The 21,209-nt window shown below is 49.0% G+C and overlaps 1 protein-coding gene across 3 annotated transcripts in view; it reads left to right on the forward strand.

Moving 5' to 3' along the window:
- Positions 1-21,209, forward strand: part of Oatp74d (Organic anion transporting polypeptide 74D) — a 77,552-nt gene that overhangs the window by 18,824 nt on the left and 37,519 nt on the right. For 2 of the 3 annotated variants that reach the window (XM_076827232.1, XM_076827233.1), the window contains exon 1: positions 11,091-12,771. The exons of the other annotated variant lie outside the window; for it this stretch is intronic. The gene's annotated coding sequence lies outside the window, so the exon portion shown is untranslated. Of the gene's footprint in view, positions 1-11,090; positions 12,772-21,209 lie in introns of those variants that run through there. 3 annotated transcript variants of the gene reach the window in all.

The following is a 21,209-nucleotide window of genomic DNA, read 5'->3' on the forward strand; positions in this document are numbered from 1 at the left end:
TTAATATCGAAAAATTCTGTATTCAGAACAAGTATACCACGCCTATCAGGGCACCTAAGTAGGCGACACGCTCAAGACAGACATTCAACGCCTGTCGTTTGATTCCTCGTTCCTAAAATTATTTCCAACATTCTTGAGGCTATTAGATTTAATAGAAAATCCGCCAATATCAGTAATCTTTTCTTAGTCTTAGAATGGTTATGGTTAAGTTCTTGTATACTATACTCGAAGCATGCTGATTCCTTTAGGGAAATTTTCAAAGATTTTCATTGACATTGCAACGGGTGACGAGCGAATCGTGCTCGTTGATAATCTTCACTGGGATGCCCCTCGCCACTCGAATGTGCCATAATATTCCCCGCGTATAACCGTCTGCCTATTCGATATTCAATGACGCGATACAAGTATCGATTCCTCCAAGTTCGGCAAGCCAGCCAAAGGAGGAACATCGACGGGTGTGGCCGAGGAGTGCGTACATCGATCGGCACTTTAACCTCGAGGAAAGCACGCGTTCCTACGCGGCGAAGGAGGGATCCTTTTGCTTGCTCCGGTGCAACCGTTCGCAACCGTTCGCAACAGGATCTCCGGAGCTCCTTCCTTTTGCACGAGGGTCTTCGAGTACTACCCTTTTCTCACCTTGCCACACACCTGCTCTCGTTACATCCACCCTAAGCTTAGGATCGCGTGTCGTCGGACAGTTTTGCCTCTGCGGGTTTTCAGTTTTTCTTAGAACCGTCCGCTCGACTTTCAGTTCGATCCCCAATTTAGTTTCGCCGACGATCGCCAGGAATCTTGTACGCCCAAGGGAATATACTCCGGATAATATCTTCCCCGGAAGATGAAGACATTTCTGCCACCGTAGAATCTATCATCGCTAATTCCTCACTCCTCCATTCCCAAGCTTATAATTCACACTAATTGGCGAGATCGGCCGAGAGGTTTATACCTACGAGCCATTTCGCTGGTCGATGTCCAGTCTGTCCGAATTTTTTACCATAGATCCTGGGAGATGCGCGAACACGAAGATTGAAATCTGTCTTGTTCCGCGGGATCTATGATGGCAATTTTACAGCACGATCTTCTTAAGCCGCCAACGATAGCTACTATATAATATATACAGTATACAGGGTCATCATTTAATCTTGCAACCCGCGCTCGCGCGAACAGGTAAAATGGCAACAGCGCCTCACGGACGCATTCCACTACAACCATGCACCGGCCCGGCGTTCGGAGAGTTGCCAGCGACCGCTGGACAGCAGTGATGCCCGAGCTTCGAGAATTTTAGGATGGTCTCTTTGAAATTAACGTGGCAAAGAGCTATTGGGAATTTGCCGTCCCAGGTAAGCGAGCCGCGCGCTCCGCTTTCATGACGGTTTACCACTCGCACCCCAGATTACTGTAATGAGGTTCGAAAACAACGTCGACTGGACCCGTACCCGTCTCAATTTAAAAAATTTTAGCTACGACAGGGTTGACCGCGGTGCTATACCTCTGTACGAAGAGATTTTTCACCACCTGCGTGTAAAAGCTACGATAATGGCGCATCGTTCCAAAAAAATGACAGGCGTGGCGTTGAGTAGCTAAAAGGTTAAAACATTAGTTACCCCTTACGTCCGATCTATGCATGCACTGCATTAAGAATAAAATCACATAAAAAAGAAAAACAGCACAACAGATTCTGAGATCTGCAGAACTAACACATGGTTGAATAAAAATTTAATTTCTCAATTTATGAATGTAATGATACAGAAACAACTAGCCTATTGTTTATCAACACAGTATGAAATAAAAGTTATACGAAAAAGGCCCCAAATTCTTCAACCCGAGCCGAGAAATTCCGAATGTCTCTTTGCGACGTTAATTTGAAAGAGACCATCCCTAAATTTTCGAAGCATGGTCATCACTGTTGTCCAGCGGTCACTGGCAGCTCTCCGAACGTCCGTGAGGCGCAGTTGCCATTTTACCTGTTCGCGCGACGGCGGGTTGCAAGATTAAACGATGACCCTGTGTGTACTATTGATCAGAGTCCCTGAAAGCAACCAGGATAAACACATAAACACGGCATTGGGCCAGATATCCAGCTCCGAGAGCGAAAGTAGACGCAGGACAGGGAAGGGTGAGCCTGAAAAGACTGGTCCGTAGCTGAGGAGGCCAGGAAACGCGGCGCGGCGATCAGGAGCGGTCTGGGTCCGCAGGTGGTAGGACAAGGGCGTAGTAGCGATTAGCGTGGCAGTGGAGCAGCGCTGCGAAGGAGGCGTGCAAAGCGTGCAAACGAGACGATGGTTGCAGCAGGGGCGACGAGTGCGAGAGCAGCGTAAGCGGCGAGGTCGTCGAAATTAATGCGGGGAATCCACTGAACGGGATGGATCGGGTTGCCCGTTGTGGCTCGTTTTCGAGTTTTTTTACTTCTCGAATTTAATCCAAGAATAGGGGAGAATGGGGGACATTGAAAGCGGTGGATCTCGTCTAGACGGTCGGTGACGTCACGAGACAAGGTCGACTGTCGCTCTATCCATGACACAGCACAGTTTTTCTGTGTATAGGACACACGCCTGTATACCCACGTCCTACGCCCTACGTCCTACTCCCTACTCCTCGCGATTCTCCGTCTAGGACTACCTCGCCCCCTAGCCCGGGCTTCTTTTCGTTCTTTCTTTTCGTCTTGTTTGCTCCCTTGCTGCTCTTCCTACGGAGCCGAGCCAGAAGGGTGGCGTAGCCACGTACATCCTTCCAGAGGATCCCCTTCCACGGCAATGGCTGGACCAGTTCGACTAGAAATCCTCTAGATCCTGTTCCTCCGAAAGCCTGCTGATCGATGCGTTCTCCTGGGGACCTTGCTCGCTCCAGACACTCCGAAGCACCTCGAAAATCCACGGGATCCATTTCAGTGTCAACTACTTAGGTGCAATTCCAGCAGGTGATCATGGACGCGGAAGAAGAATTTGTTAAGCCACTTATTAAAAATTCCACCGCGTTCTACGTTTCTTCCTTTCATTTCCAGACGCTATCGACTCTGTGAAATATTCCCGCGTCGTGTCAGAGGTTAAGGTTGGCAGTTTCGTCCGACTTTAAAATACTCGGCGGGCCGATTAAGATTCCATTCTGAAATTCTCTGGGTGAAACGCATTCGTTTGCACGCGCTTTCTGTCACCAGACAAGGGCGTCTTTATCTGGTTCGGAAATCGTGAGCTCCGCGTCGCGGTCGCGTCGGGCCTCGGTCAAGATGGACGACGCGACGCGAAGCGACGCCCCGTTCACGTTAAGATCACGGCTCTGGCCAGCTCGAGGCGAATAATATCTGAATTCCTTGCGTTGAGGCATAGCCAATCAGGCTCATCAATAATTCAGCGGGTTCGGCCGACCGAGAAATTCGAAAACAAGGCGAAAACAGCTGGCCAACGTGTCTTTCTACAGGGTGTGCCACGAATTGGTTTCTAACAATTTCGCCTAACACGCCACAGTCCAGCACCGTTCCGCGCTTCAGACGATAATCTAGTCATCGAACAGCCTGTTTCTTTCACCCGTCAACGCGAAAGATGGTAATGATTTTCTCATGGATATATCCAAATCTTCACTGTCATCTCCTGCTGACATCAGCCTCGAGCCGTTAATCGACCTGTACACCTAACCCAGCTGGGTTACCTGACCGTCGGCCTATCGGTATACGATTGAATCCCGATTTTTCCACGCAACTCGCGACTCGCGACCACGATTTCACCAACAGATATCGCCGTAGCGGGACGCGGCCGCGGGGAAAAAACGAGAAGCGATAGGGGGCTGCCTTTCGAAACGGGGTCGACCGAATTTGCCTATTCAATCTGTCTTCTCGGTGTCTGCGAAACGGCGTGGCGAGATGTCTGATCGCGCGGCGCGAAACTTTCATACATTTAAATGCAGCCGGGCAGGGGACAGGATGCGCATTTCAATGTCGAATTAAGGTTAAATTCTAAGCGGCGCGAACGGCTCGCACGCTACATACATTTCTCGAGCAGGTTTCTGAAAAGATTACCTACTCCGAATATCAGGAAGGCGCATCGCAATTCGTCCATTGAATCTGCATTGACGCAGCACTGACTGGAGAACGAGGAGAGAACGTCTCTACGTTCTCTACCTTCTCTACCTTCTGGTGGAGATTCTAATGGAGTTTAGGAGGACTATTTAATTAACTAATTCAGACATAGGTAATTTGTCGTGCGTCGCGCGTGAAAATCGCCGTGATCAAGGACGATACCACTCTTGCCGGGAAACCGTAGCAATCTACGTGGAATCGAGCTATAGACAGCTTTAGAGGTTGGAGCGTGGTCCCACTGTCTCCTAACTACGAAACTGCTCTAGGAGATTGAAAGTTCTTCTAGCACAGTGGCCGCCACGCTGGGGCGCACGAACCAGACTCTTAGGCGAATTGATGCTGATCAAAGAGTTCACAGGGACTCACGTGATGCCCTTCGAACGAATCGGATCGTGATCTCTGGCTAGGCTTTCTAGCCAACGCTCCCGATCAGCTTCGTTTGCTCTCTGATGAATAAGTTAATCGGGTTAATCCATATGTGCCATTAAACGTTACGCACCGCTTAATCACTTCCGCGTGGAGGGGTCAGTGCTCTTCCTCGTTCCACGGTTCGGGCTAACCGTTCTATTGTAGCGCTCGCGAGATTACACGGATGAAATACGTTTCATAAATTCTGTTTGCGCGCGAGCGTGAGACCGCGCTCCGCTCGTTAGATTGGATCTAATTTTCCAATAGAGTAACACGCCGTGTCGTGTTCACGTTCGTATCACGAACCGTGTCGGGGTGTACGAGTCACTCGCCGCTGGTACCCCCTGTTCCCCCTGTTATCGGCCAGCCTTCGAAACGACCATTGTGGACAGTGGTTCCTTTGCTACGCGTGTGGGATTCGCTGCTGTCGACTAAGAAAGTAGATTAGCCAGCTAATTGCCAGAAAATCTGGAAATTTTGAAAACTTGGCTCCGGTCTCCCTCGGCGGAATGACAGAGAACATCGACGCGCTCGACTAGAGGCTAGAGGCGTGAAATGCACGCGCATTGATATCTGGGCCACAGTGTCTCGTTTCCCAATGAAGTCGTTGGGCCTGTCCGATCTGGCTGATGACGATTCATCGTCATCGCTCTTTGGTTCAACGCACTTGCCCGCGCGAATAACGCGGGCAGAACAATCGACAGGCCGGATAGAGGGATGATGCGCTAATGATACGGGGAAACACCTCGTGACGGGACAGCTTCTGTGGCTCGATAGGTACTTTTTTTTTTAGTACCTACTTACTGATTCTCTCTTCCCAGTTACGTTCTTCATTAATAAGGACTTTCAACTATTCAGCATAGGCACGGCGCGGCGCGAGCGATAAATGAATTGGTTTAAATTCTTGATAAGATGACGTAAGTGCGCTGAACGACTCGCGACTGCTGCTGTGGCTATCGCAGATAAGAATCTGAGCCCTGTTATCGGTGCACTCGCGTGCATGTGTTACAAGCTGCGACCCGATAGTAAGAAAAAGGCGGCACGCTTGTCTCGAATATGTTTAATCGCGAGACGCTTCCGGTACTCGCGATTACTATTCCCGGGGTCTGGTTCCCTCTTCTGTTTCAAAGATACCTAAGTACACGGGGAGGAATTGTCTGCACCGTTAGGAACGGTGCTCGAAAAGTGAGCACCGTCGGCGACGGTGTCCTTGATGAACGCGCACTGAAATCATCGATGCATTGCTATCTTACATCTTTGTTTTCCATGTTCGCCATTCGTCGTTCTTTTCGATGCGCGCATGGTACACGGAACAAGGTCCGCACCGTTGAGTTCGTGTATGAAAATTAATGGATCTATCTGGTTGGCTTATTAATTAATAGTTCAATTAATAAACTAAGAGTAAGCCACATTATAATCAGGCAAAAAAACAGTTCTAAATATGCTTTTAACAAATGTAAATTTTGAATGCAAATCTAACCTATATTCGTATCATTTTATTTAAACTTTTAATGTTATAATAATTTATGAGGTCTATCACATACACTTTCTTGAGTACCCAGTGTACCATGATGCGTATCTAAGTATATTTATTAATCTTTATTAATCATGAAAAGTTATTTATTATTTTAATAACATAGATATTTTAATTTGATCTACTTGTTAGGTAAATATTAGTTTATCTAAAAACTATTTAGGTTTCGAAAAATTGATATCGCCAAATGTATAGCAATAGCAAACATGGAAAACAAAGATGTAAGATTGCAATGCATCGATGATTTAAGTGCGCATTCATCAAGAACACCGTTGTGAACGGTGCTGGCACCGTCGCCGACGGTACTCACTTTTCGAGCACCGTTCCCAACGGTGCAGACATCTCTCCTTGTAGTTGGGTGGAAAGAAATCGGTTCAGGGGTTATACCTAGTCAGGCGGCCGAAAAGAGGCGATTGTTTGTGACTTTTTTCTGAAAAAGCGGAAGCATATATTTTTACACAACTTTTTGCACTTAAAAGAGCAACATTTAAAGAACCTTTGGTAATTTTTTCGTAGAAAAATATTTACGTTTATAATAAAGTAACAACCGACATCCAAGAAGCATTTTTAAAAATTTGTTTTTTTGGTGAGCACTGCCATTCGGAACCGGATTATCTAAAATCAAAAAACAAAAAAGATTTCTTTAGCATATTAATGTATCTTCTGATTAACGGAGGGAATTTCCGAAATATTAATTTAAAACAAAATGGCAATTATTTAAAGTCGAAATCATGATGATTTTCGTGCAAAATTTTTTAAAAATGCTTCTTGGATGTCGGTTGTTACTTTATTATAAACGTAAATATTTCTGTATGAAAAAAATACCAAATGTTCTTTAAATGTTGCTCTTTTAAGTGCAAAAAGTTGTGTAAAAATATATGCTTCCGCTTCTTCAGAAAAAATTCACAAACATTCGCCTCTTTTCGGCCGCCTGACTAAATAGGTATAACCCCTTAATGAAACGCCACGGACGCTCACCGCCGCGCCCGCGCCGCCTTATCAATAAGAATTTCTTTTGCAACGAAGGTCAAACGAATCGCGTCCTTATCGCGTTCGTTTTTCTAAGTGACAGAAGGAGGAGCGTTGTTTCGATGACCGACTAAATTATCTGCAATCGTTTAAATTGGAGTATTGCAGCGGCGATAAGCGCGCGTTACGTTGTGAAACACGCGCGCGACATGTTGCAAAACAACAGAAATCATTCGCCAGGGAGATAGGCGGGGGGGGGCGATACGCGAGCGAGCGTTACGGAGTCCAAAGTATTTTCGCCGGCGTAAAAATAGTGAATGCGCGATGGTGATGCAGACATAATTGCCTCTGTCGCGTGTGCTTGATGCTTCCCATGCTTGGCCCAATCAACGCTCGTCTAGGTCTACGATATCGTTCCTATCGATAAACAGATTAATTGCTCGCGATGGCAACTCTAGCGATCTAAATAGAGGGCACGGTGTTTTCGGCCACCATGGTCGTCGGACAACTAGCGATCGATGGATCGTAAAAAGATCCTGGCGCTCCTTACTCTCTTACTGTTAGTCTCTTCCTAATCCTATAAGCTATAAGTTCTCGACATCTGTCTCGATATCTGAATACTCCAGTATTCTTTCGACGATGGCACGGTCTCGCGACCATGTCTGCGACGGAGAAAGAGGGGGACGCGAGAAAAATTGCGAACCTTCGACGAGCGCAATGAAGGCAAGTGGCCAACGAGACGGAGAACGATGTTGCAGGCCGCTCGGTGCAATATGTGGGCCAGACAACAATAATTGTTCGACGTTTCCTGGTATATTATACCGCGTGTAATTGATACAGAGGAGCCGCCATTAATTCCCCTGCTGTCTCCGAGCTATCTTTAGCGTGCGTGGAACCCGGGCCGCTTCTCGGGCCCCTTTCGATATATTTTCATGAGAATCTTCTTCTACTTACAACGGATAAAGCATATCGGACTACCGACTTTCCCATAGGACGAAGCCTCGTGGTGGCTGCAAGGATTGCCGCTGGTACAATCGTACATACCCGCAGCCCTTTCACTCGTTGGAGACCGTGGCTACCCTTACCACAAATATATCGATTCGTATAGAAGGTATCAAGGTCACGTTATCCTGACGAAGGTCAATCTCCCATTCGCCGGGGAATGCGGCGCTGCCCTTTCATTTATGTTAATGGGATTCACGTGCAGGCTACCATTAAAAACGTGCCGGTCCGCCTTCCTCCAAGACCTAAATATTTGGAATTTTTCAACGGCGCGTTATAATCGGCCGCAATTGCACGTGTCCGGTCGGGTGACTCGTGAGTCGTGAGCGAGCACTCATACGGGGAAGGAAAATCGTGAATGATTCGAGGCAGGGCCTTGAACAGTGATTTGGTCGTTTGGTCGCTCGACTAGGATCCATCGTGTTCCGTTCCTCGGTCTATAGGAGATAGACGGTGCTCGCGTAACGGTACCGTTGACTTGTTGCGCGACGCGTACCTACCGCTGAATCCGACTGACACACAACGTGTGTGTCGACTGTCGACGGAAGGCGTGCACGGTGTGCACACGCGTTCCGCGTTACGTCGACGCGTGTTGTCGGCGTTACGTGCACCAGGATGCACGTATATGCGTGTACGAGCGCATTTTGCCGCTGCAGAGAGACGAGCTGAATGCCAATCGGCACGCGAACCGTCCTGTCCGCTACAGAACAGAGCGTCATAAACTTGTGCCAGGCTTATTGCTAATATTTTGATTCGCGTGCCCGCGCGCGAAACTGTTTAGAATGGGTCCCACGATAGGGGATATCTGGACGAAACGTTTCCACCGTGCGAGTTACGTCGTCGTTGAGTGGTCTCGGAGACTTGCGCGAAAGAGTCTCGCACACCGAAAACTCTATAATGCCTCCATTCATGCTCTCGGCTTGGCAACTTCGAACGCATAATATTTACAGCGCGAGAAGCTCGTGCACTTGTGGGTAACGGGTCATTCGCGCTGCTGGGACAACTCAGCGATGCTGCTCGGTGGAAACGTTTCTGTAACAATGGGGCTGGTATTCAAGGTCCCTAAAAATTGTGGTTGGGTTAGGTGTAAATATCAATACGTAGTATCGGAAAGATAATTTTACGCGGATCTTAACCGTGTTATGGTTATATTTAAGTGTCCTGAGTACCTGACCGCGAGTAGTCAAGTGTTTAGACTGTTTAGACATTCAAGCAAGGAGGCTCGATATCCGAGCGCTCCACGATTACGCGAAATTTCCGGCCACCGAAGGCGGCTGACGGCGCACAGTGTCGCGGCACGTGTTCAAAAAGCAAAATTTTCAGTTTTTAAATTTTGTATTTCATTTCATGGAATTGGTAGCAAACAGTCCTCCGACATAAGAACATCGTAACTTAGTAACGTAAATAAAGTTTTTAGGGTCAGTAATTACATTCAAAGTCGAATAACCAAACGCAAGCTACCACAGACTACGCATAGGAAATATTTACCCACTGCATTTTTCTTGTATTTATAAGTTCTTTTCTTTCTTTCTTTTTTTGAAAATAAGCAAAATATATCCCTCTTTCGTTTTATTAATTAAAAATTCTTGCATTTAAACATATGGATACGTACCAGTGGCTCAAATTATTACTTTTTTTTTGCCGCAACTTCGAAGTTCTGGAGAGAATTAAAAAAACCCGAACATATCGGTTCTTTCATTTTTTTTACTACAATTAGTTCTTTTTATGCCCTTTAATTTGGTGTAAATTTTATCTGCTCCCGAGTGCTCCGACTTAAGAAGAAATACATATAATAAAACGAAAAATTAGACAAATCTGTGCTAGAATATTTATTTTTAAAAGACACTGAGCTTTGAATTCCTTTTGTTATTATTTGTTTTACAAAAGTAAGCACGATATGATTAACTAATAAAAAATTATGTTAAAAAATATATTTTAATGAATTATTTTATGTAAAAAATTAATTTTGTTTGTGTACAAATATGATTAACATATCAATTACATATGAATAACTGTATCTTAATGGAAAATTGATTTTTGATTTTTTTTTCTTATATACTCGTTACACTGTGCGGCGACGGGACGCGACGCGCGACGCGCGACGCGGCGAGTGTGGTTGTTGCGGTTTGAAAAACACCGCAGAGGACAATATCAGTGATTACAACGGGGCGGTCGATTGGGAACGCAGAACGAAATTGAATTCCATCGTCGTGCTATCGGAAGTAATTTGATCGTACCTAGGAAGTCACTCGCTTTCCTACGCTTTCTACAACTTTCATTGCGGCGCAACCTTTGTGTTCGCCGCCTGTTTGTCCTGGAAAAAGAGCAGCTCAAAGGTAAGAGAGAAGAAATGCATTCTATTATTGGTACGCCGCTTGTATCGTTGGTCCTAGAGTAGTGGTATGCTCGCGCGATAGGGGTAGATTTAAAGAAAAAGCCTAGCATCATTTTCCGTTACGATGGGTGGGGTAAAGAAGGTGGTGACGCGTAGCCAAGCGTAGTTGGAGCCGATGCCCACGATCAGCATTACGACAACGCGCTACTTTCACTCGAATTCTATGGTTTTTTGCGTCGAGTATCGGTACGTCAACTATGTAGTCCCGTGGTTCGATGAACAGCTTTCGGATAGGGTCTCTGGTAGAAACGGCGATCTCGCGTAAAAAGCAACGCACTGGCACCCATTGAGAAGGGTGGAGGCAGCTGCGGCCTAGGACTCGGATCCCGATCTCCGTTCGTAGGGCCGCGTAAACGCGCATCAGGGACTCATTCCCTCGTCGAGGCTCGCCTGGAACGCAGCAATAAGAAGGGGTGGGCAAAAGTAGGGTGAGAAGGATGATCGCAGAGGGGATGGCCGGCCGTGTGGAGAGCAGCAGTCTGGCCAGTTGATTACGATGCCGAAACGAGTGCCGGGCCATCGTTTCCAACCAGTTTCGGACAGCGTCTTCGGCTCGAACGGGGTCTACACTCTACGTAGCCATCGCGGAGACGCTAACCCGTGAGACCAACAGAGCGGGCCAGAAGAGGTGAGGAGAGGAGAAGAGAGGAGGAGACGCGGTAAGCGCGAGGGAGACGGCAAGGGTCTTGACAAGGAGGCGATCCAGGGAGGGTATCGCGAGAAGAGACGGAGGAGGCGACAGCCGAGCTTAAGTTTCGGTTTCGTTCGTTTCGCGCCTGCTCCGCGTCGAACGGGAGCCGAGAGTGAGCGTCGGGGAGCAAGCGAGAGAGTGAAACCGAACGGACGAAGAGGGGCAGGTCCGTGTAGCGGTGGAACGGAACGAGACGGCAGAACGTGGAGTAGGAGCGAGCCAGGAGACGGGAAAACCACCGGGGGAAGCGAGAAGGAAAAAGGCCTGGTGGCGGTGGCGGTGGCGGCTCATAGCGCGAGGAGAGGGTGGAAAAGGCGAGTGCAACGAGCGCGGCAGAGACGGAACGCGACAGCCCCGGGGGTTGAAGAGAGAGGAAGCGGCCAGAACAGACTTCACCGGCGCTCTGCTCCCAATAACGACTCTCGCCCTCGGTCAGTCGCGCGCGAACCGCGGAGCCGCGAGCACCTCTTCGTTTCTAACTCGCTCTGCTCGTCGGGATTCCGGCCAGAAGGCCTCCCGAAGCCGCGTGCACGTGCGAACGGGGGTCAAGAGCAGCCGCTGGAGAACGCCACCGAGGAGAAGTATCCCGCGCCAGCTAGAGCGGAGGCAATCGGAGGAATCACGACGACGGCGACGTTCGGCCGAGCCCAGCCGAATCGAATCGAAACGAATCGAATCGAATCGAATCGAATCGAATCGAATCGAATCGAGTCGTGTCGAGTCGTGTCGAATCGAGTCGAATCGAGTCGAGTCGAGTGCTTCGTGTCCGCGATTCACGCGAGCCTCTATCGCTGAAACATGGTAGCGTTCGCCAGGTATCGGAGCTAGGAAACAGACCAAGCATGAGAGACTCGGGTGCGGGTTCGACGAGCTGAGCGCACTGTCGGCGCACGCGAGGGGTCTACTTGCACGGGAAGCACGGGCAAAGATCGAGGATGGGTCGGCGATAGGTCTGGGTTAGGTGAGCACTTGGAGAACGCTGCTCTGGTCACTGGTGTGCCTGGTAAGAAAGGGAAGGGGGAGGAGGGTGGAAGGAGGCTAGTTTTCGGGGTTATCTGTCGGTGAAGTTGCCGCGGGTATATCGAAGTCGTAATCGCGTCGCGAGTGGTGCTCGCTGCATCCGGAGATACATGCAGCAGCCGGTGACCGAGTGAGAGAAGAGCGGAAAACGGTCAAGTGACAAGGAGCAAGCGGCCGGCCAGAGCGTGGTATATAAAAGTGCGAACTGGCGGAGTGGCCTAGCGGCCGAGCGGCCGAGCGGCCGAGCGGCCAAGCGAGTTACCGGGCGGGCGACGTGAAGCTACCAGTGGCGCGCGGGACCAACAAGAACAAGTGAATAAGAAGAAGAAGACGACCACGGCAACGACGACGACGACGACGACGACGACGACGACGACGACGACGTAGACGTAGGAGAAGAGGGAGCAACGCACACCATAGAGGACAACTCGCTGCTGCTATTTTCGAGCCCGCCAAATATCTCGGAGCTGTACGGTGCGCACTGCTCGCTGCTGTCTGCGCTCGCTCTTTCTTCGGCTACCGCGCGAGTCCACGTCCCTCCCGAAGCGCAGCGATTCTGCGCCGATGACGCATGGCCCTGACCAAACACGGAGAAACGAGAGAGAAAGAGGGAACGGGAAGGCACACAGCAGGACAAGCAACAAGGGATCAGGGACAAGGGACAAGGAAACGGTGTGTGACAGGTATGTTTTCGACTTGTTGCATTTTTGCAAAAGCTCGCCGCCCCCCTTACTGTTGACCCACGATGCCGCGACCCTGGGCATACGCTCGTTCGATTGCTGAACGTGCGCGTTGACGTTTCACCCCCGTGGGACCAAGTGGATTCCTCTTGGCTACATGTACTTTGATTGTGAATATCACTGGGTGGCTGTCCCCCGCCATGCAGCTTGCAGGTACATATATCCCACGCGTTCTTAGTTTCAATCCATACTAGTGTACGAGATATATACATTGTGCTTGAGCAGATTCATAGGGGAGAAAGTGACTCTGAACGGTGAATAGGTGAATAGGTGAATAGGAGTAGGATAGGAGTAGGACAGGACAGATAGCACATAGCACGGTATGTGCAAAATGGGGATCAGAAGCTGAGGGTCTAGTGGCTAATCCTCCCCTGTCCTATTTCGCTTCATCTCTAATTCCAAGGGTTTGGATCGAAGGAGCAGTGTCTGAAATATGTATCAGCAGCTTGTGCTCCAATTGCACAGTCCCCGAAACGCTTACATCACACTTTCGTTGGACAAACAAGAACGCGAAACGCAACGCAACGCGTTTCGCCCTTAATTCCTCGATACTGTTTGCTCAACACAAGCCACGACATTCGGTGTTCCCCGTTCGTTATGCTCGATGTAGGCGAAACATCAAGATTTCCAACGAGGGAAATCATATTACGACACCTCGACGTGTATTATCTCGAATACGACCCTCGTTGCAATTCCCTTTCGATTTCTTTTGGAGCGAAACACTCGTGCGTCCGATAGTGACGTTCAAGTCCCCGCGGAATTACTTTCCACTGCTCTAAAAAAGGAGGAGCTCCCGGCGCGGCACGGTCGAAATTCGTTTCGAAACTCGGCCATTCGATAACGTTTTATTGACGGTGCTGGTAAATGGGATTAGCGAACCGTTGGCAATAAGTAACGTTTGCTCGTTGGTCGCTGAGTGTATTTACAGCTCTGTTACACCGGGCAGGCTTATCGATCTGGTGGCAACGAAATTTTGCCCGTTTACTTCGTTTCCTTTTCCCCGGTTTTTCGATGATGCGTCGATTAAACGAGCTCGCGCTTGTCGTGGGTGGGATGAACGAGGCCAGGACGCGAGATTACGCGACGCAAAAAGCTTTGAGAACGTGCCTAAAGGGAGGAACGGCGTTCTTTATGAAGGGAAAAAGCTGGATCCACTTGGCGATAGAAGGCAGCGACGCACGGAGATCAGATTATATGTATCTCGGGCTCGATGTCTGCCCGTCATAATACGCCGCACCGCGCCACCCAGATATTTATGTAATAAGCGACATGCACATGGACAAGCATTATTTGCCTGCTTGTCGCTGATAAGATACAAAGCGATGTTTTGTACTATTCCCGCAACGCTTTTACACACCGTTCACGCTATCCGTATTCCGTATCCATGAAATTAAGGAACGAGTACCTCCGTTACGCTGTATAAGATACCGGGATTTCTTGTAAACAAGTCGTACGAACCGAGGAAAAGATAGAAATTTCGTGCACATTCGTTACAATGGTCTAGATAATTCGTTGATTAAAAGAACGGGCGAGTACCTGAAATTGCAAGACGTCGATCGCTGCTTGGGAGCGTTCGACTGGGAAGAAGCGTTTGCTTGGACTTCGGTGCTTGACAGCGGTTGAAACTTTATGCCTGCCTGTCAATAATCGATCTGGTGCAACAGGTGAGAAGATACACGCGTGAAATTTGCAAGCGGTACATTCCATGCGAACACAGATTTCGGAGTAAGTTTTCGTAGATTGCTGAAATTTGAATGTGTCGTAGTCTTTAGTGATATTTAAACGTACGTCAAAGGATTTTTCAAAATTTTGAAAAATGTCGATTTTATAGTCGTTTGAAGATAAGTGCTACTTTTTTCAATACATTATAGCTATGGAAGTAGTAAACGGATGGAGATGAGCTTTACGGTGCTTATAGAGAAGACATTGAAGTTTTAAGAAAAAATTATCATTTAAAAAATCGACATTTTTCAAAATTTTGAAAAAATCCTTCGAGGTACGTTTAAATACCACTAAAGACTACAACATATTGAAATTTCAGTAATCTACGAAAACTTACTCCGAAATCTGTCCGAGTTCGCATGGAATGTCCCAAGCATCAACTTTCGTTTGCACTAAGTTGCAGCTTCGACGAGGTTCACGGCAGGTTGCCACGACGCGATGCTCGCTGCCTGCCAGGAGGAGTCCAGATACCGTTAGCCACCTCGCCATAGATCCATCCTGCGAGCGTGAAATCTGAAATGTATCTACCAATGCATATTCCTCCTGCAGTCACCCTCCCCCAATATGATTTCCAGAGGCTTTCGAGCTGAAACCAAGTCAGCTGGCAAAAGGAAAGCTTGTCTTTGTGGTTTTTCCGTTTTCCTTTCCCATTCCCTTTTGTCGATTCTTCCACTTTTCAACGTTTTCCCCAACGACTTTCTGTTTTTCTTTTCCCTCCAAACAGTCTAAAGCTGTCTACCTGAACCCAAGCATCTTTTCTATTTAGCGTCCACGCGTATCAGATACACCGAAGTCCGGTTCCGGCTTGCTTCAGCCGATCATCGAACGTTAACTTTTTTGGCTGTCGATGATCAAAGGTGGCCGCGCGTAAATCGACTTTAAATTGCAACAATCCGCGCAAAAACCTGCGCGCCGAATTTGTCTCTCGGGCATGCACTTTTCGTGGCAAGAAGCTCGAAAAAACTGATCCACCCTGTCCCACTTGAAGTTTCTAGTAACCTTGAGAGGGTTTCTAATTGATTTCGACTCTGCTTCGCGCTTCTTAACAGTCGCGCCATTAAGAATATCGTAGCGGTCCTGTTCAACGAGTCGGAACGTCTGCTTTTAGCCGCTCTGTAGGACAGCCGCGTAGCCACGATACGAGAAAAGTGGTGTGCTTAATAATAAACGCGAAAGCCGGCATTAATCACGCGGCCGCAGGTAATCGTAGGTCACGTAGGCTGCCGAGCTTTTTCCGCGAGCGGATCATCAATCGGGCCGCGCGGTGGACAAGGCAGTTCTTTTATTGAATTTCAAGACCGCGTGCGTGATCGATGATCGCCAACGACGCGCGTAAACATCATCGTGTAGTAAAGTGCTAACACTCATTATTACACTGTCACTGCCGGTCACCGCCACCGCAGCCGCCGCTCAATTTGCATAGTCACGCGACCTGGAACACGGGAATTTCGATCATTGAACGCGAGACTCGATCGCTGTCAACTTTTACTCGCACTTATCGATCCCCTCGATTCTCAACGCACCGCTCTCGCTTTCCTATCGCCACGAATTCCCTGGTGCTTTAAGGTCTCGGCTGGCTTACAATTAGATATTAGAGTAGCAAAGTACAAGGTGTACATACGAGCTAAAGCGGTACTTCTAAGTCGACGAAACAAAGGAATTAAGCGGCACCAGTTCCGTTTCCTACCGCAGTGCGTGGCATTCGTGACCCTTCCTCGTATTCTTCTACTCTTCTTCGGGGCTGCCTAGCTTCTTTCCTCTTCTATCGAACGCAGCTGCGCTTGCCTTCTCCTTTCCACCGCTGCGGGGCGGACGCTAATTAGACACTTAGGTACTTACCTAACACGTGACTGGCCGATGAACAGCACACGCGATACCCGTCACTCGGACGATCGTTTCTTTTCGATACATTTGATTTACGAAAGATCCGCGTAACCTTGCCTCCTAGCTTTCCAGTTTCATCGTCCTTGCATACCTGCGTAGGAGCAATGTAGCAATAGCGGCCGCAACGTAGGTAGCGCATGGAGAAAAGAAGCTACGGAGTTTCGTGTCTCGCTCGAAAGTGAAAACTGGCCGAACAATCACGCAGCTTCCGCGCACGCGAAATTCGGCCGACGCGGACGCCAGGACCCCGGCTCATTCCCACGACTCCACTTACAATTAGTCGAGGCGATATTTCGGGGCCCCGTTGCGGTGAGCTGTTAAAACCTCGGCCCTGGGACGCTCGACGTCATTAGCTAAATAACTGCGTCGGCCTGCGTACGTTTGCTTTTATTATTACTCCCCCGGTGAGAAAGAAAGACGGTAGGTACCGAGAGAAAAAGGTAGAGGGGAAAAAAAGGATCGCGAGAAAATTAGTGCTTCTCCCAGGAAGGAGGCCGGGAGCTTTTTATGCGTTGGAGCATATTGTTGCGCGGCCGTGGTAAGCTCGGAATGCAATTATTAAGATTCAATCGCCACGGGCCTCGATGTAATCGGCCGTAATGTTCGGATTATAAATTGCAAAGGAGTCAGTCACCGTGGCTGGTCGTTCTCTCCCTCTTGCTCCTTCCCCGCCGCGCGCCGACCAGCAGACATGGTCGTCCGTAAATCTCGAAATTATACATTGTTTTTCTTTCCGAGGGAGGGGCGTTTCCTCTTGTTTTATGCGTGTTCCTTGTCGAGGTGCACGCTTTCGCGAAACCGGTCTTCGGACGGGAACGGGCAAAAGGATGCCGCAGCGCGGCCTCTCTTAATCAGCTGATAATCCTGCCGGACACCGATTTCGCGTGCAGCCGGGATTTCGTCGCGGACGAGTTAATGATCAACCGTGTACCTCCGCTCCGCTTCGAAAGCACAAACAGACATTCTCGAATCTGTCGATCGTTCCCTGATGGGATGGAAATTCCTCGAAGGAGGAATAGAGCGGAGCGTGTGTTCGGTGCGTGGACCAAGCGCAACGTGACTGTCATGCACTCTGCTATCTTCCGTGATCGTAATCACGGATACGCGCGGGGCTGAGTGGTTATTTATAACGCCTTTGAAGCGGAACGTGGCCGAGCAGTCGAGCACGCGGCAATCGTGCCGGGAGAGCAGCTACCCTGGCTCCGTAATGAATAAATAGTCGTCAACGACTGCCACCTTCGATGGCCACTGTTCAAGCGGTCGCCATAACTGGATCAAGAAATTCCAAATCTACACCCCCTGCGGGACCGCTTTTAATCTGTGCGTCGCAGAACCATATCGCGATATCTGACCTCTTTATTTGCGATGCGATAAGTCGCGGCCGTGGCATAGTTTGCCCACGGGAATCCACGCGGTCGGAAAGCATTCCTCGAGGGTGTCGATTGTCGGTCTCCTCGCGCCGTCGCTCTTGGAAACGGGCTTCTCCCCCGTGGAAACGCTGTCTGCTTCTCCTCGCTCCATCCTACTTAGGATCCTCGAATCTTCCTTCCACATAATCAGTAGGTACCCCGAGAAAGTCGCGCAACGAGTACCGAGAGGATCGTCAAGGTCGATTATCCGCGAATTTGCATCGAGTGCTCGTGGACCAACAGGTTGCACGCGGTTAAAAGTGAAATTGATGGTGACGGGAAAAACAACAGATAGGTGAGATAGGTACCTACCTCGATCGAGGTTCAATCTGAGTTTCGCTTTTCAGCCGCAATCTGCGCTCCCTCGGACGTCACGCTTTTAAATATCCCGTATGTATGTTAATCGTGATGAATTATGCGAGCTACGCTGCGAGCGGAGCGTGTATCGCAGTTTTTAAATAACGTAATCAGCGGCGATACGCGGACCGTGAAATCGGCCGATTTTCGTCAGACAAGCATCCGGGCCTCGACGAGTTTTTGCAGCTGCTTTTACGAAAGAGAAGCGCGGAAGCGATAACAGAGTGCGTAGATCGATCGGTCGAGGGGAAGAGCAGAGGAGAGGAGGGAGTAGACACGTAGAAAGAAGGGAATATGTAAAAAAGAAAGTGCAGACGCGAGGGGAGGTGGACTGGATTCAGCCATTTTTGCGACAAGAATAATTATATCTTATCTGGCTCGACCCGTGGCCTCGAGAACGCGATGCGTTTGCCTGCCACGGCTCTCGAAGAAAAATATGTAACCGACGCGACGGTTCGCGGGGATGAAGCTGCAGGATATGCGTCGATGCACCGGTGCACTCTTGCAACCGTCCAGCACGGAGGTACTCGAGAATAATTTTACAACCTTGCCCTGATCGATGCCTCGTCAGTTTCTGCCGTCGTTTCAGCCTTTTGTATGTTTAATTACTTGGTCAAGGGAAAGTGGCGTTGTCCGTGCTCCATTTCCCCACTTATGCACCATGTTAGAGCCGAGCGAAGCGTCGTTTTCGACGAGCGCATAAAAGCGGCTGTAAAAATAATTTCTACAAGGACGAAGCCCTAGCTGCTGCTGGCCCATCGAGGACGGGGCATTAAGGACCCGTAATGGCATCATACAAAATAACCCTGGAAATCATAATTCCCCCGGACCTACGCGACGATGGACACTGTAACATAATGAAACGGCCATATCAATTTGAACGCCTCGCCTCACCTCGCCTCGGGATTGTACCTTCGAACGGCTCGATGTTTCTGTAATTATGTTCGAAAGCTTGATGACATCGTTTAAACGTGATTGAAAACGTGCAGCAACTCCGAACGACGTTGCATCGAGGACGATATGCGAGTTGTTGAAGCTTCTGCGTCGGACGTGTCTCGAATGAGTCAGCTTTTGGTCCTGTTGGGCTTCATCGAAACAGCCATTATTTTTACCACTGCTCTGCCCTTTCCTCTTCGTTAACAAAGAGTAGATAGTTGACTCTTGTACGTACAACGACGCACGTTGCGGGAAAGGCGAAATGAGAAATTGAGTAAACGCAGGAAGCAAAGGCAGAATCGGAGAAGACGCTTTTGTAAGGGCGCGGCGCGGCGCGGCGCGGCGTGTAGAAACTGAAAAATCGATTGCTCCAAGGCTACGAGGGTCCTGCGTCGGTCCTTTAAGAGCATCGGAAAGGCTCGGGCATTTGCTCTGTACTTAATGCGCGTAAATGGCCATTCAACGGCGTTTAATAAATATGATCGCGCTTAAAGCTGCTATATTAACGTTCGAACAGACGATAATAATATTTCATCATCTACGATTTCGTACAAACTCGATGTGATCCTGAAATTTAGTGTAATATTAGCAAGTGTATTTAAGAATGGGGGGCACGGCGATCTGTGGGAATTTTCAAATCATACACTTCGTTGCACGTGGAAATGCAGAAAGCGCTGCAGTCGACCACCTCTTCGGTCTCTTGAGCGTAATTGCTACTGTGCAATTGGTTGAAATTGCATTGTATGCTCCGTAGCATTATACGAACAGCGTTGTGTGCACCCTTTTTCATGATGGGCACGGATGCTGTTAAAGGGAGCTACGAAAGTTGCACACTTGCTTTCACTGGTTCCGCTAGGCCCGATTTTGGGGCGTTGGAGCCGCGGCCTAACTAACAAGCCCAGCTTAGCACCCAGCAAGCTGGACCCCCGAGATTCCGCTGCCTAACTACCTCCTTCCTAATGGTGATCGTTACCACGGAAAACATACAAATCCCCGACATCTGCCTCGCGAAACCGCCATGACGGATCACCAGCCCCCACGGCGTAACTTTGTTCGCGCTGATGAATGGGAATTAAACGCCCCACATGCTGCGTGGAAAGACAGGCCATCGTTAGTAAGAAATACCTAGCCACGAATATTCCTGCTCTTATCTTCGGGTTCCTTAACGCGGGGCTCTTGTTCATTTTAACGACGCATCGTTCCTCTTTACTCGTCTTTCCCCAAGTTCATGAACCATGACGAAGTTATCGGAGGAGACGGCTCCCGCGAATCACGTGGCCGCCGAGCACCCTCCGATCCTGCAGAATGCAACGCGAGGGAAACGGGGGTGGATTTCGCGATATTAAAAATAACGACAGAATGCGCGCAACTGTTTGACCCAGTTCAGCCTGGGGAATATCGATTTTAGTGGCGGATATCGTCGAGATTAATATTAGACCGCGTTCTGAAAATAGCTGAACGCGCACGCTGCATTCGTTATCGAGCACCGTCGGGGTCAGAATATCGATACTGGGAGTATCTTTCGCGACTGGGGGCTCGAGAACTCACTTTTTCTCACATTCTTGCTCGTCCTAATTGTAAGGATGGAGTATCGCAAGTAAGAACGGACAGGCTTGATTTTTCACCGTTTCTCATCTCCCGAGACTTAAAATACCTACTGTGCTGTTCTTGTTTCGAATTTCGAGTGGCTGGAGTGGTTGCGAGCCCACGAAGCCAGTGAAACGCATGGGCGTCGATATATCAAGTCACCGAGTATATAGGGAATGAAGTCAGTGATACACTTTTCCACTTTCTCCGCGACCGAGATTACACGAAGCCTTGGGTAGAACACCGCGAGATAAAACTCACCTTCGTTCTGCTGTTGCACACGGTGCTCAATCGGTGGCGGCGGCGCGGCTATGCGCGATCTCTTTCGCTTTTTAATCTAGAACGGGAACATCGCTGGTGCTCGAATGCCTGCGAATATCTAGAACGGAGGGGAGTTGAGGCGCTCGAGACACACTCGCGTTGCTGATAATACGCGAACGGCAAAACAGATACACGCGTTTGCATCGAGACGGATGAAGTCGTCGA

Source organism: Andrena cerasifolii, chromosome 14 (genome assembly GCF_050908995.1).
Source record: "Andrena cerasifolii isolate SP2316 chromosome 14, iyAndCera1_principal, whole genome shotgun sequence".
NCBI lineage: Eukaryota > Metazoa > Arthropoda > Insecta > Hymenoptera > Andrenidae > Andrena > Andrena cerasifolii.